This window comes from Metopolophium dirhodum, chromosome 5 (genome assembly GCF_019925205.1).
Source record: "Metopolophium dirhodum isolate CAU chromosome 5, ASM1992520v1, whole genome shotgun sequence".
NCBI lineage: Eukaryota > Metazoa > Arthropoda > Insecta > Hemiptera > Aphididae > Metopolophium > Metopolophium dirhodum.
Window position 1 is genome coordinate 3,411,859 of NC_083564.1, and position 18,551 is coordinate 3,430,409.

General features: G+C 31.4%; 1 protein-coding gene across 1 annotated transcript in view; it reads left to right on the plus strand.

Annotated features, from left to right (window-relative positions):
• Nucleotides 1-18,551, plus strand: part of LOC132945872 (inactive tyrosine-protein kinase 7) — a 244,087-nt gene that overhangs the window by 135,725 nt on the left and 89,811 nt on the right. The gene's annotated exons all lie outside the window — the stretch shown is intronic.

An 18,551-nucleotide genomic window follows, 5' to 3' on the forward strand; every position in this document is an offset into this window, starting at 1 on the left:
CTATTATATTCGTCGTGCATTTTATTTTGCGCATGCAGAAAAACGACTATGGTAATAATATTAATACACGTGTTCCAATCGATAAAGACGAGAACGAAAAAAACCGAGATATTCATCAGATTATTTATACTTTTAAATTTGTAAATCTATTTAGCGTATTTATAATCGTATACGATGGAAATCATTACTCTTTTAAACAACTATACCTATTAATAAATAATCGAGAATTTTTTAAATTTTTTTCTTCAAGAGAATAAATTATCTTAAATATTTATTTTTCATTTTTAAACAATATCATAATATGAGCTATTGTATATTTAATATTGTTGAATATTTCACCCTTCCCCCCCCCCCCTAAATATCTATTGAAGTAAATGCCAAAAAAATGAATTCTCATACGATGAATTACAAAACGGCTTATAATGTGAAAGTTAATATTTTTAATTCAATTTGGTCTTCAACGGACAACGACCAATCAAACAGAATTTTTTCGTAGTTCGACGGTAATAGTATTTTTGATAACATAAAATTATTACTCACATAGACATATTATTAATATGTTTATGCTAGATACCCACCTATGATGTTTTGTTAACCCCGTTGTCGTCATAGTGGGGTCGTGTATTAATACAATAGTATAATATATCGTTAGCACGAGTGAAATAGAAATATAATACTAGAAATAATTCTAATAGAAATTTAAACTTTTCATTCGATATACTTAATAATTAAGTAAATTATAACTTTATCAGCGAAACGTAATTTCCAAATCAATTAAAAAAACACCGGAGATAATAACTCAGTTTTCTTACAAGACATACAGTCTAATTATTCAATCAACTCACCAGCAAACATGCAAATGCCATTAGGTAATATTCTGCTAATTTAGATAATATATTTTATTGTAATATTAATGATATCAAACAAATATGTGGTATAATTTAATTTTACAGTGTTACGAAATTACGTATTGTGCATTAGATTTTAATATTCATACTGTTTTCTTGTGTTTCACTTAGGTACCCATTTATATTATATTCACAAACCTTAAATAATAATGTATTCGTATACTCTGTATACACACGCAGTTATTAATTTATAATGTACCTATACTGTTATATTTAAATACGACTTTTGTAAATAGCGTTTCTTTTCTCTGTAAATAAATAAATAAATAAATACCATCTTATTCATATGCGCGAGCGTATTCTGCACGTATATTATGTTCATGTTCATTATTGTAAAAGCTAATAAAGCACACGATACGAAGAATGACAGTCGATTACATATTTTCCGATGATTGTCCGCTTATATTATGTACGCTTTTTCGTTTCCATTCACTCAGACTTTATAAGTATAAGTATTACTTATGTGTAGTTAATCGTTTAGTCGTTATATTGTACCTATACTGTATGAACGGATTCCGAATAAAAAATGCATACCGATATTCAGCGACATAATTCGTATATTTGTAGTTCGCTCGAATCGCTTTTAAAAATTAATAAGCATTTTTCTTTCAGCCAAAGGAAGCAAAATAATTTTTTTAGATCTCTCATCGACATACATATTTTTCATAAAAGTGAATTTAATAAAATAATACTTTTTTATTAACGTTTTGTTATAATATCATTTCCTATAGGCGTTTATGATAATTAATTCAATTTTATTTTCCTAATTTATGTTGGACCACGTTTTAGTAAGTCTTTAGTTAAACGACATTACTATTATAGCTTATATATATATCTAAGTTAAAAACTTATATAAATGTTACGTATTTGATTCGACTCTTCTTGTACATTACCTATAATATTGTTTATGAATACTTTTTTTCTATTCAAACGGGTACTTGGCATTAGTCGTTAGAGAGTATAATATAAAATAATATGTTCATTAAGTGAATTAACATTATGCTGTAAAAACTCTTCAGTTCAAAACGAGTTTGTGATAAAGTTTTCAGATGGATTATTAACATCAGGTCAACGTTACGATAACCAGTGAGGTGGGTATATTAGTCACAGAAAATCCCATGGTATTAATGGGATTAATTTTAGAAAATCGCAGTATTATTTTGGATTAAAGTAAGACAGATTTCATAATACCTAGTTGTTCAAGTCAAAGATGAGGATTTTAGATCATTAATTTTAATTCATAAATAGGCAAGTTGTCCGAGAGACATAGGATACGTTGAATCCAAGACAGTTCAACTTAGTGTGCTGTTGAAATTGCTTTTGTTATTAATTTAGTCTTCTACCACGAACTGATTTATTACTGCGTTATTCAAAAATCGTCAATTTAATGATTAGCTAAAAACAATTCCATTAGATTGTTTAATCTATACCATAATGTTGGGTGATAATAATATACTATACAAATTGACAATTGTACTTGGTGAGATACATCTTTATCAATTAAAAATTAGCCCCTATAACATTAATTGTTTGCTTTATTTAATTACAATTAATTTTCATTCGCATAATAATATATTATTATAATATAAAACAATTAATCGCGCACTGTTATATTGTACGCGCATAATATTTATTATACCACAAAAATAAAGTGTTAAATATTCAAATGTTTTAATTGCAAACAATGGCTTGTAATACACACTTAATGTATACGATTTTACACGAACAAGTCTTTCGGTACTATTTGAAATTCGTTAGACGCTTTTTTGTTACACTTGATGTTATCTTTCGCTGTGGTGACGTCATATTTTGTTATGCTTTTGAATAATTATACAATTATAATATTATTTAAATGGTATGCATTAACATTTGAAATTGTACACCTACTGGGTGTTGAATATAAACTATGTGATTTTAAACCGACATGCAAACACATATTTTTCAATTTATTGTATAATACTAACATTTCCATAAAATAGTTTGAAATGTTTAATTGAACGGTTGGCCGAATGACTGAATTAGGCTTGTAAAACAAATTAAACAATTAGTAAACTACATAATAGCTGAAAACTTTGTCTCAGTTTGACTTAAAAGGACACGAATACACCCCCAAAATTTTGAACCTAACCAAAATATCCCTATTCTAAATTTCCTCCCTTGTACGAACTACAATAACAATAGAAACTATTGTTTCTCTACTTCCGACCATGTAAACGGAACACTATAAATACAGCAAGAACATGGTTCAAAGTTTGTAGAGGGGGATCTATTCAAAATTAGCTAAACATCGTTTCGAAAAATTGCATTTAAGTTTGTCACTTGACAATTAAAATTGCCATTACATAAAACTTTCGACTAGACTTAAGTGAAAATGATTTAATTCTATAACAAATTACTTTTTTGGTCGAAATAATATATTTTGATAAGTAGAAACAGAAAATTGCTATCATACAACGAGACGAAATATTTTTAAATACTCGAAGGGAATTCGAAAACCACAAACAATCAAAAAGTAATAATTTATGAAAACCGTGCCAAACTGAAAATTCGTCGTTTACGATGGTTATTTCTTGAAATTGAATTGTCTGACCTATATTTTACTAAAATATTCATAAAATACTAATCGTTATAGTACGAAGCATGTTTAAAACAGAACGGACAGCACAGGGGACATGGTGGCCCAATAAGTGTTGATCATTCGTCTCGTTCAGTTCTCCCAAGCGCAAGCCAGTGCGAATTATTATTATAATATTTTAAATGCAATGATAAATGATTGCATTACAAAAACGATTTTGGATGGAGCTCGGTCTACTGTATATGTTGTTTAAAGGACACTTTTCAAAACTTGGAGTGCTCACAGAATTATTTATGAGTTATTTTTTTTGATTATATGGACATGAATATTATGAAATATTATAATGTGAGAGCGTCCACAGTCATATATATCAAAATAAATAAATAGCCGTATGGCCAGGTCAATAACTAAACTGCAATTTGCAATAAAACAAATAACATGACAATCGCCTGATAAAAATATAATTTTGCGTTAAAAAATTATTATACATAATAGTAATTTACTGGTGAAACTAAAACGTTATCATCCGCGTAATACTAAATATCAGCGTTACGATATTCAAGCTATAATGATAACTTCTTCTTTTTTTTAAAATTATTATCATAAAATATATTGTTCTGCGTGCAACGTTTACATAACAATATATTTTATATACTATTTGGTCGAAACTTTTATCATCTACCGCGTTTATATATAATTTGTTTGTCGATGATAATAATTATTGCGAAGCTCAATAATATGTTTTCGAGCGGAGTACATTCTATGTGTTGCCAATTTAGTTTAAAATAAACTTTTTGACCCAACACTTAATTTTATCGAAAATGGCATTTGAGATACAATTCGCATTTAATTCTGATGGATAAATACTAAATACAATTGTATTTACCAGACTTTCATAGCTATCTATGTTGTACCGTTTTAATGATAATAACGTTACAATGTAACCATGGCATATGAAAAATGAATTGATTTATATTATACCAAAATTAATTAGTCGTATAAAAATCTAAACAATATTGTCACTGGTAAGTTCAAAACGTCACTCTACGTGTATAATATAATATAATATAATATATAGTAATCTATATTCCATACTATAAAAGCAAGTCCAGATTTTGTGTTACGGTTTGGCTCCGAAACGGCTTGACCAATTAGACTTATTTTTTTTTTGTGTGTTCATAATTGTCAGGACAAGGTTTTTATGAAAAAAAATTTTAGGAAAATCCACCGGAAAAGTAGGAAATCTGGAAGTCAAAAATACAATAGCGGCGCCATCTGTCCGGGAGAAAAATAAACATATTAATAATATAATAATATGTTTGTTTATTGTAAGGTTGCTGTTGGTTATGATAGTCTCAGTTGTTAATTTTGAATAATTTTTGTTTATTGTTTAATAATGCCCATAAAGAGGGAATCAAACGTCGACCGCTCCACAAATGGTGCCAAGAGGATGCGCTTATCTAGGAACAGTATAGTTGAAGATGAAATTAATTACATGTCTTTGCAGCGATGCCAACGAGGGGTTAATAATCTGGAGTCAGCTAAAGGCTAAGAAATAAAAATGGATGTATAACCATTGTTTGTCCATTTTATTCTGCGCTGAAATTCAAATCAGAAACTCCTTCAATGTGTTGCTCAAATCTATACTATAAGAGCGAGTCCCGATTTTTTGTCGCGCATACAAATCCACACCGTTCAACGTATCGACGCCAAATTTTTTACTGTTATGCCTGACAGTCTACTGAATGTTTTAGTACAACTTTTGTTAGTAAAAAATAAGTATGAAGTTCTTGAAAAATTAAAAACCAAAGCTAACCTACTTACGTATAATTGCATGGGGTATTTCTCGGGTATTCCCGTGACCGACCGCGATAGAATCTGTGGGTTTCAAGCTACCTGCAACCTGACTTTTTTCTTCTGTGTGTGGTATATCGACGTGTACATATGAATTGTTCCGAGAAATAAAATTCAACAATCTAAATATATCTATACTTCTATATTCATATATTTACGTGCTAAATATACGCTATATATATATATATATACATGTGAAAATGGAATCTTCGTGCCCTGAAACTTTTCTTGATTTTTTTTTTTTTAATGAAAGAGTACATCAAGGACCAGGCTATAGGCTTAATTTCAAGGTAATTTTGTGATTACCCACCAGCGTGTGGACCTAACCTAACCGGATCGCCTACCTAACTGGTTTATTCATACCTTGACCGAAACATAATTCATATATATTTATAAAATAAACAAATCGTGTGCACGACTGCACGAGCCACAGCCCCGCTATTTGCAAACAACCATCCACGGGGGACACAGCTAGTTACCTATATTATAAATTATAATATAATATTATGGTACGCATCTTATAAAGTGTCTCACAATAAACTACAGTAATAAGATAGAGGTACCTATTGTATTTTTGTTTTAGATCGCTTCGGACTAGAGTAATTTACAAAAATCACATCATTTTTCTATCTTTTATCTATTCGTCCATCTTGTAGAAAACACTGGAAAACGTTTAAGCGATATGTACGTCTATTGATTTGTGTATCTTATACGTATCATATTTAAATTATATATAAACTGACGGACACACGGTTTCCAAAAAGATATCGGTAAACTTACAACGACGATAGTAATATCTATATATTATTATAGCTATACATTTCAATGATTTCACATACTTACTATAGGATGGTAATGCTCAGGAACTGTGTCAAATGGTTTACGGCCAACCTCTATTTTTTTTTATTCATAATTTTTTCTTTGTGTATTTATTTATATAAAAAAAATTGCTGGTTAATTAAGTTTCACCAACATATCTACGCCTTTAAGTCCAGATAATCCTATATTAGGTGTTTTTTAGAAGGTTTTATATCAGTCCATTCGAGTTAATGCATTTTAAACTTATAGTCATACTCCGAATAAGATTAAAAGACAAAGTTAATCCGACCAAATGATTTCCTTGACTGAATGAAAAAAAGTGTGAAGTTAACACCACGAACACAATTTATTTTTAATTACAAAGTGTTTTCCTTAAATTTAAATTATACCGTCGGTAAATTATTTTATTATACTGGGTTGAATAATAACTTTGAATAAAAATCTGCTTAAAGTTCAAATTAGCTAGGAAAAAATTTAAAAAAAAAAAATGTACTCGAGTACTATAACAGCTATTTGATCATAATTGAATGAAATTGTTTTTTTGTAATACATAATTATTACTTATCGTACTACTCAATATAGTATATTATACTCTTAACTATATTAAACGATAAAATATATCGAGCACGGGTTATATTATGAAATAAGCCTGAAAACACAATAAATCGGTTGTTAATTTAACCGCGGCATAGATGTGAAAAGCGTCTCTTTCCGCCAGCCATCTAAACCATGCAGTAATCATTTTAAATGCCATTTTTCCATTTTATGCCTGCAACTTTATAGCTATACTACACCCTACACGCACACATTTTAAAGATATTTGGTCATCTCTCATATTTATCTAGCACGTTTGACGCCACTGTAGCGTGCAGTGCTATAAACCAAATTATCAGTAAAAACCTTAACACAATAAAACGAATAATATTTTTACGATACCATTTTACACACGACAGTACCTCCGAATTCAGTTGTGTTCGATATTTCGTTATATTGAAACATGTTTTCGTTTTGATTGGACAGCTTTCACTTATATTGGCGAATAACATTACTGTTTATAGATATCCTTTGTATATGATATCCTTTATGATATATTATGATATTATGATATTATATATGTATACATTGGATCTTAAAATCATCTCAATAAGTTAATCAATCTTTATTTTTACTGCCACTATATTTTAATGATATAATATCATTTTGGTTTTTGGAGACAATTGAACTGTTTTTGTTTTCTCTCACAATCGTCATTATTTTTATTATAGTTATTTTATATTGATATTTTAATATTATGAATTTTATTGTTAATATCTTGTCGAAATATAAAGTTTTCGTCAAACTTTTTTTCGATGCTCCCTAATAAGGTTTTCAATTATACGGTGTTTAGTAATAATATAAATGTAAAGTTATATCAATGAGAATTTATTTATTATTTAGAAACATTAACATCGTATTTCTGATATTGTATTATTTTACATGAATGATATTTTTCGAACGAAAATGTTATGGCTGAAGTTACATTTACTTTAATTTATTATGCAACTTGGAAATAAAACGATGCTAATAAGAACCTTTTTTTTAATCCCTTCGGCTTTTTACGACCAGTAAATAATAATACGCATATATTCGGTCAGCAAAAATATGTAATCCGGTTTGCTGTAAACTGTAATTGTTAGGTACGAGATTATGAATGAAAATTAAAAAGGAGATTTATATATTTAAAAAATAATAAATAAACGATGTTAGGGCTTATTTCGGAACGCCTACACCATAATTAAATATTTACGTAACATAAATAGAGATTCGTTAACTGTAATGTAACTGTAATGTAACTTACTTACTTATTGAACGAAAATGATTGAAGCCGTAATGATTCCGTATATACTTATATAATATTATGTAAGAAAACAATCTTCTCGCTATTATCGCTTTAATTACTTTTAACATAATATTTAACTCTCCGTTTGGCTGACCCAATTATAAAAAAATATCCTGAAGTAAATAAAGCAAAAAATAAAGTCGATTAGGTATTCAAATTTAAAAATATAAGAAGACGAAATAATATCATATTTGTCCGTCTCTTTTTTTTTTCGCCAACGACCGTATATAATATTAATTGATTGATTGTGTTTTTATTTCTCATCCCATAAACATAATATTATATGACTGATATTAACACGCCGTAAAAACCGAACATGATAATGATGTATGGCGTTCGGCGATGGATCGACTAAAGTGTCTGATTATTACTATAATATTGTATTATGATATTATTATTAATTTAGACGTCGTTCGGGAATTCAGACGGGCTTCGTCTGGGGCGAACTACCGGAGACATGGTCATGGCCATGTTGGGGTCTCGTCGTATCTCACGTGCCGACCGGGCTAAACCGACCGAAATTGGCCGTCCTTCATGAATCGCTAAAATAGCGTGGAATAGGCAAAAAATACCGAAATAGTTCGGTCGCGATACAATCTGACCGCATATTATTCGCCGCCCACATAAAGCGTTTTCGTAACGTGGAATACTTTGCGAGGATTTTGCCTACACAAGCCAGTATTCGGGACAGGCGTGGTTTTAATTTCCCCGGGGTGGCGCTCTCGAGGGGCTAAGGCGACACTTTTGGTTCCAAGTTTATTTTTTATGACCATTAAGTACAGCGTTTGTAACCGTTACGGTGACGTGCACCGCGCGTACAGTTAGTAAATCCGTATCATCTCTATACCGTTTCGTTCGACACATTTCGCACACTTTAAGGCCGCTGTCCACGCCCTGACTAATAATATGTCTCGCGGGACACGTAAAAAGCACGTCTTGTCGGCTAAAATTATTATTCTCAACCATATCATTATTGTTGGTGATTGAAAACGAATTATTTTTTCCGCAAACAGTTCGATACCTATCATAAGTACCTTGTCCGCGATTTCTTGGAAAATATTAAAACGTGTACAACACGAACACTAGTTGATATCGCGAGGCGTGTCGTCACGCGACGGTCTCTCAAAATTAATAACGGAACGATGATATATTTTAACGACTACGACAAAAACAACAACAACTTCGACAAATATCGATCGCCATCTCTTTCCTCTCGGCATCGCCGCTGAATATTGTGCAAGTGTGGGACTTCGCCATCATCATCGTCATCGTCACCGTGCCTACAACTGGCGGTTGAAATGTTTAATCATACGCACCACGTCCGACGGGTACCTACCTAATTATAATAAATTGCGTATCTATGTATCGCAGTGATACGTACCTATCATATCATCAAGTATATCGGCAGTGGTCACGACACTTGCATTATACGGTGTGCGGTCTAAACGCGGTATACGGTTACGGTATACAACATAATATACCCGAGGCCGGACAGGTGGTTAGCAAATATTCGTACACGCGTCCGTCTCGGGCTTACTAATGCAGTCCGCAACCACTACAACAATCGTCAATAATGCTCGTGTTTGTGTCAATACGACGACGTGTTAATTTTGTACGACTGCCGTAGATGCCTGTTGTAGTTGTAATCTATCTGTATCTGGCAGTAAACAACGACGTAGGCGGTGCAGTGTAGGGTGCCTAAAGATATATCATATCATATTACACCACACGACGACACGGTGGTTGGCGAAAACAAAGTATCAATATTATTATTATCGACGATGGAGGCCCACTTGATGATGTACAGCGTACAAGCGGCGTCGTCGGTCATCATTCATTATTATAGTATAATATTGTATTGTTGGATCAGCGGGCGTGCGGGCAGGTAACTTCAGCTGCAGTGAACACTGAGCAGACCGAAGTACTCCTGCACACGGTGTCGAGCATGCGTAACGAGGATTTCGAGTCTCGACCGCGGTATCCTTCGAGTACTCCAGCAATAGTATATCGTCGGCCTAAGTGGCAAAGGGCGTAACTCTATTGTTTTTTTATGGATTTCTGGATTATCGGTGATTAAAATTAAGAAAAAAAACCGCATCGTATGATAAAGTCGTAACTGAAATTGTATCATTTTATCCACCATGAAATTGATAATTTATTAGAAATCATCGATCTCCGATGTAATGACTCTAAGACCCCAGAAAAAGTCGTATCTCCATAATATTGTTATTACTATTGTAATAAAGATGAAAATACGCCCTTTGCAAACCCTTTGCGCACTATAGAATGACGCCGATCGAGGGTTTTTTCCTCTCCTGAAAAAAATTGTAATTTTCCACATGCACCCTTTGAGACTTGATGGCCGACGATATTAGAAATTAATTAGCAGCGAGCCGAGCGGAGAGCAAATTTTGAATTTTCATCGTGTGTCGCGACGATTTCTATATTGTTATATCCTACCCTACCTACTTTACGACGTGCGGTGAAAGCTACCCACGTTTTCGGTATATTGTTTTACGGAATGAGTAACTGAGTAAGACAGTAGCGATTTGATAATATGATAATAATATAATGTAACAATAACATTATATTATAATGTCTGTGCGGTATAGAATGAAATAACAAACATGACTGGTTGACGATAACGTGACTCTTCGTATTAACCATAGTAATAATATATATAGGTATTATGAATCAACAATATTATTATTAATGTTTACAAATTGAATAAGTCCTTAGTCGTTACAGCGATAGTCAAATATACACCGAAAATACACCGCTGAGACAAAATATGTACAAGTGTTATAATCGCATATCAAATTAAAATTTTAGAATTCAACCTACTTAAGAATATTTTATATAAACGTCAATATCGCTAGTCCACGTTTTATAAGTATACACCTAATGGAGATTTTGTGACAACATAATATTATATTATAATTTTTTTTTTTTTTTTTATTGGGTAACCCGCGGCAACATAGGCCATTGGGTGTGGGGGAGGGCACTGTAGATTTTTAAATTGGGTAGGTTGGTACACGTGTGTGTTTTTGGCAGAATTTCTAATGGGACACCCGTAGGTTTCTGCCGTGCCCCGGGTGGGGGGATGGCGGCACTTGTTCTCCGGACACCGTGACTTGCCCGAAGAAAAATGGCGTCCGCGGCCAAGGTATCGAACTCGGGTCAGCTGCGTCGCAGCCGACGCCTTAGTCGGCCCGGCCACTCCGTCCCCCCATATATATATATATTATAATTTGTTATAGTGGTATTTTTGCATTTCGTATTTATTATTAATATAATATGTATAAAACCTTAAATTATAAACATTGATTCAATAATATTATCAATACTTTTTAATCAAATTTATTGAGGCTGATATTTTCAATTTCAAATTATGTTTAAATATTATATTATACTTACCTATATGATATGATCATATTTCATAATATTTTATGATTAACTTTAAATTTGTGTTCTTCGTTTTTAAAATTAAAATACCACATGCCTATTACAGTACACATTATTCATAATTGGTGAGATTAATTACTAGCTTGGAATTATTAAAAAACTGTAAGATGATGTAAAAAATTATCATGCCTGAATAGAATCTGAGATTACGCAAAGTGGTTTTTGGTTGTTGGTTGTTGGTGTATAATTTTGAGACAATTTAAAAATGAGCTCTACAAAGAAAAATATTACCAGTATGTAATTATGTAATGCTGACTGAATGTTGTAATCTGTAAAAATATTCAATATATTAATATCTATTTTATAACCATACTGGCTTATATAAAAACAATATTAATTCACCGTTATAACATAATATAACAATTATTTTTAATAATAATAGAATTAAATATTTAATATTTGAGTAGCATATCTATTGCTGTCATTATCATCAAACTATTATTATTTCTTATCGACATCAAATGTGCTGGATAACTCTGTATCATTGTAGTTACATATTAGGAATGGAGAATTCGCCCCGTGCTTTTAAGATACGCATTTTAATGTAATCGAATTTCACGTGAAAAAGTTCACTTTGAACAAAAAAGAACTTGATTTAGAACCTTTTAGTATTGAACCTACGACCTGTGTCCAATTTCCGACCTGTGTATAGAGGGGATATGTGAAACTTTTGGAGCACGATTCTCCTCTGAAAATGTGCTGGTGGGCATGTTAAAAAAAAAAAAAAGAAAATAAAGAAAACTATAATAATATCACAGTGAAACCTTCACCTTCGGTAAATTGCGTTCACCGGGATCTAAATTTAATTATAAATGGCGCTGAATAAAAAATCCGTACCATTTTTTGGAAACATTTAACTACTAATTGCAATAAAGTATCGCCCGACCCGACAAAGTTGTTGTCGTCGACAGTTTAATAGGGATTTGGAATGCATTATTTCTCTTGCACGTGTCATTTGCATGTTGTACGTGGATACAAAATAAATTTGGTAAATATAAGATAATGTACCTGCACAGTGTACGATTTTCATTGAACATAATTGTCTAAGTACGATATAGAGTTCAAAGTTCAAAATATGGTGTTTTTGGACAGTTTGAGAAAAACATAACGACATTCTTGCAAATTGCATTTCCAATGTGCATTATAAAGAGTTACATAAAAGCAATTAAAATAAACATTTTATTTCGAAAAAATAATAATACTATATTGGTGTTTTCATTGTAATTTAACATAATTTCGTACCGTTTTTGAGTTAGTTTAAATTTAATTTAAAAATACTTTTTTTTTTTTTTTATTATGAGTGCATGCACAAATAGTTAGTAAAGTATTTCGTTTAGTAAAACACAAGCGTAAAAGAGTTCCCGTCCCGCTATAAAACTGTTATTGCTAATTTTTTTTTATTTAGTAAACTATGACATTTCAGGTTTATAGATTTTTCCATGCTAAGCAAAAAAACCCGTACCTCCATTTACGGTGGATAAATACTGTCGGAGAAAAAAATCGTACATAAAATGTACACCACTCTGCGCACCTGCTCTAAAGTGTAAACATTTAATTTTCGTTATATTATTACAATAATAAGTAGGTAGGTACTGAGGAAAACTTTGAGTTTCCAAGTACATATTGTTATTATTTTGCAGTGTAATAAAAAGATTAACTATTAGAAAACAAATAATTGTGCCCTTGAATTTCTTGTCGAATATCATCAAAATATTGTTATAATTATTTTACATTATATTTTGCACTCGTCCCGTAAAATGTATTTTGCCATTTAGCATTACGCGTTTTATGATATTATCATGGACTGACCTAAATACAAGACATTTCTATTACAATTTCCCACCAATGAGTTTTATCGGACTAGTAGGAAAACAAAATACAATAGTTTATTATTTTGTCACTATTAGTACAACACCGCTACAATAATTAAAGCAGTATAATATTATCGTTTGAACAGGTTATATTATAATAATGTATGCCGGCGTTCAGGATAGGCAATATAGTAGCAGTGTATCTGTACCTACCTTAAAAACGGCGCAACTCTGTATAATTTAATTTAATTTAAATTTTTTATAACAATAAACGGGTTTGAAACCATTTTGAAAATGTTTCAAATGACATAATTGCAATAACACTCATGACATTCAATTTTTAATAATTTTAATATGATTTCTAATGTAAATTTATTATGACAAATATGGTAAATCATTAAGGTAGATTAAAATTTAAAAAAACAAATATGGAACGATTAAAGATCGACAGAGGGATCCTGATTAACCTTTTAAAGCCTTATATAATTTTATCATATTGTCAAAGATTTAATATGATATTATGTAGATAATATTTATATTATATTGTCGCGTTGAGATGTAGGTACTACATTATTGATTTGTTAATTAATATAGTAAACAGTAAAAATTATCTAACTTAGCATGATTATTGTACCACAAATTTATAAATAATTCCTCAATAAATTATTACAATAAAACTATTTAAATTTCTTCTAAAATATAGTACTATGATAAATATTATGTTGCAATTATTGTTATGTTACACCAACATCATTTCTAGTTAGTAACAATAACCAACTATACCTCTACATAAATAAAGTTTTAATTAAATTCGATGGTAATATTTTTTTACATCAATTCATATTTTCTCGAGTGATTTTTATAATTCATTCTTTTCTGTGACCGACCCGAGTGTATATGCATTAACTTATTTGTTATAAGTTAGAGCTTTGAAAAATGCAAAGTGAACAACAAATCCATTTCAAATCGACATAATTGTGAATTCAAACTTTTTAGGGCATATTTCTATAGTATATTTAATAACAAATTAAGTAGATTTTTGGATTCCCTTTATATTACCAAAATGTCACGAAACATTGTATAACTTAATTTCATAAATTAATAAAGGAATCATAAATGTATAATACTGCCATTGTCGGTAAAATTATAACATTATTATTGATGTGCATTACTCACTGATCAGTAAAAGTATTATATTTTACTTCACGAAAATAAATATATAAATATGGCTACTTACAGTATTATTATTATGTTCACTTTTAACGTTATCATTATGAACAGTGTCGAGATACCACTACAACATCTGTCTAGGGAATCATCATAAATTACAGTTGAAAACTTTAGTATTTACAAATCTAGTTGTTGTAAGTACCTATATTTACAAAACAAAAACGCTGAAATATAATATAACTAGATAAACAAAACCAACAAAAACTCGATAATATAAACATAATATGTACTACTGTATTAGCCTTTTTTTTATTGTGATATTATTGTTTGACATTGATCAACAATAATACAATCGACAACACGTCAAAGATAACGCTGTAATTAAAATCACTGTATACCGTCTAAAGTTTATTTTTTATCATCCGTCGTTACATTTTGTAACCCATGTGGTTATAAGTTGACACAGTACATATGAAAAATATACCTTAATCTACTAATAGCTTACTATTAGATAGTAAATTGTAGGTATTTATTTTGAAAAAGTCTTGACCGACAAAGAAAACAAAATGTTTTCGTATTTCGACGTGTAATGCTCGGATAACTAAAAAAAAAATACAGTTTTTTTTCACTTTTAAAATAACTCAATGTTTGATTTAGAACTCGGGTAGGTAGGTATCTGAATTATTGATCTACGTTACATCGAAATTCGAGAATTTAATTTCTAATGATTCATTAGTAATATATATATCAATGTTTGTTTTTAAAAACATTCAATGTTGGATGAGCTATTTTACACGATTATCAAATTAATCAGAGTGTCAGCGAATCCACTATTGGAGGAATGAATACGAAAAGGATTTATTTTTGTACGCTAATTCGCACGAACACCAGCCACGTGTAAATTAGGTTATTAGGTTAAACTTGATTGAAGTGTATGTATATAAATAATATTGTATGCACTCGGTTCACGGTAGTTTGGTCAAGAATTAGCAGACGATGTATATCCGTCAATACACCAAAAGAGTGTGCAAACTTTGATCAGTTCAAGGGTCTCGGGAGTGCAATCAAAAAAACTTAGGAAACTTTTTTCTCGACGTACCCTATAGCTATGCGTCGGACCCGTTCGTTGGTAAATTGAAAATGGAAATTCGTCAGAAAATTTGAATGGCTCTATTTACTTCGATAACAATTTAAATTTGTTACGTCTCGGAAAAATATGTGTATACATCTATATTAAGGGCATCCCGAATTCAACAAAAGTTAATCGCACAACTTTCGAAAAAAAATGTATTCACCGTTCGTCTAATCCGTCGGCTGAGTATACATATAATATAAGTAAATTAGTTTTCGTGAACGATATAGGCGTATTGCATCCACCGTTGTATATTACAAAATATTTAATGGAACGCCTCGGTGGGAGATTTATAAACTATTTTCTTGACTTTGCCCGTGACTGTGATACAATAATTTGAATATATAATATATTATCATTTTTCTCTTTTCATTCCATGCCGATAATTTGGTCTCAAAAAAGTTTTTCCATTTGTTGACCCGAACGGCTGACGAGAAACTTGCTTTTAATTTCGCTTGTATATACTTCTCACTCCTCCCCCCCCCCCCCCCGTCACTCACTCTACCCTCCTTTCGTCGGCCGACGAGACGAAGAAAATTTTTCAATTCCAACACTATGTATCGGGCTAACTCAACGAATACTCTTTCTCGACAACTTTTATAATTAATTGTTCTACGTTGTAAATTTATAAAGTGAACAAATAATTTGCCAGCCTGCAAATAAGCAGAGAGAAAACCTCAACATCGGGTTCATGATAATCGATCGAACGCCGTGATAAACCTAAAGGTCCGTGGGGACAAACTTTTCGAAAGCATTTTGTACCCCTCCGACTCGCTTTTGTCTGTATAATATTTATGTGCACGAAAAAATAAGTTTTTGTCCGATCGGCCGTTTGCGAATCTGTGGAAAGTCACTAGGATCGAATTTCTAGGGTAATTTATGGCTAGGGACGAAAATGGCCCCATTTTTTTTTTTTTTTTTTTTGGTAGCACTCGATATTTTACAATCCATATTTATGAACATTGAACTTATTACCTACAATCGTGAAACTGTAGAAAACATATAGTGTACGATGCCTTCGAACATTTTGTAATATTTATGGGTAGGTAAATATTATTGATTCGAGTTTAATACACTTATCCACCTATAATCGTTTTGTATTTGAAGTATAAATACAATAAAATTAGCAACTAAATATAATTATCTTGGACAATTTAAATGTTACGCTACTGCTGCAGCGCTATACTGTAATAACTATTATAATAAACATCGCTTGCATTTACATAAAGCCCAATTATTAAAGAAACCCGGTGTGTATATATACAAGAAAATATAATAACCTTATAGTGCCCCATAGAAATAGTCACTACCAAAGAACATTGTGTCGTTCGGCTCCCGCGGTATTTACTTCGAAACAGTTATATAGCCTGGAGCTGGTCCAATTTTTTTGGTTTTCCTTACTTCTTATTTGTCTGTTTCGTTCTATTATTTATTTACCGTGGCAGGCTTGCGAGATCAATATTCTCAATTGAATTTTCACCAGACTGGTATTTTGAAAATTTTAACGAATTAACGTCTTAAATAATTGAACTAAACAACAAATGGAAATGAAAAGAATATAAACTGTCTGATTTCACAAAACGATTTGACATGAAAAAAAAAATTAAAAAAAAATAAATTACATTTCATCTTTTAAACTCCCATAAATATGTATAAGGTCGGGAATATCGAAACGAGTAATAGAAACGTTTAATGTTTCGTAAAAAAATAAACCATTTTTTATAATACTCCAAAGTGATTATAATTATGCTAAAAAAGTATATTTCGTGTTATATCTGTTACGTCTTATACAATAATACGATATGACAACTACACTTACATTCAGTTCGAGAAAACGTAGAAAACAATTATTTATTTCATGTGAGGTAGGTATTTACCCACTTATATATTATAAACAGATAAAATGTTATTCTAACATATTGTATTGTGTCGATAACACAATCGATAATGATTGACTCATTATTCATCTAAAATGTAAACAAAATATTATGTAATATAACCAGCTAATATATGCGGACAGGACTTGATTGATTCGATAAAGTTATATTCCAATACGTTATAATATTTGCCTAAATCAATTAATATAATATACAGACTAGGTGAACGGTACTCTGTCTAACTCGATTTGCCCTCTCGGATACATCTGACATGGATTTCGGTCGATTTACAATGATTATTATTGACTTATAAATCCGGTCGAGACGTCCTATCGAGATAATATCATGGTAAAACAATAAATTTTGTTTTTTTTTAACCTTGTTGTCCAGTGACATTACTATAATTATTATTTAAACTCATATCACTTCAAACTCGCTCTAACCGGTGCTCAAGTGGGAATATTATACGACGTGTTCCTCCGAGGAGATGCTGGAAAATACTCTCACTGCGATATTCCAAGACAAATAGTTGTGTGAATCTTGAAGAAAAAACTCCAGAGTGATGCGACCTAGCGGATGACCGTTTTCGGCCAAATCTCGTCCATTTCCTGGTTATATACGTGGTATATAATCGAGCTCGGGATCGTTTTTCGAATCTTCGAGGACAAATAGTATACGCTATTTGTATTCAATCGACCCATCGCATTATATCGTGGGGGGGTGAGTGACCATCTCGTTCGAATAACTGTTGGAAATAGTCGTATCGAGATAATGATATTGCACTATTGCCGGCTCCCGAATTCACCGTCCTTGACGTTAATTCATTCCACGCGCGCAATACGACGAAATTATATGATATAATATGCAACAAACCGTATATACCTACGTAATAATACGCGGTGGGTACGTACATTAATACATTTCGAGACCTGTTGCCACACCGCATTGTCACCTACCCTACCCCCCCCCTACCCACCTAAACCCTTTCTTAGAGAACAGTGTAGTGGTAGAGTCGTGGCAAGGTGGTGATCGGATTATTCGAATGCCTGCAGCTGCGGCGC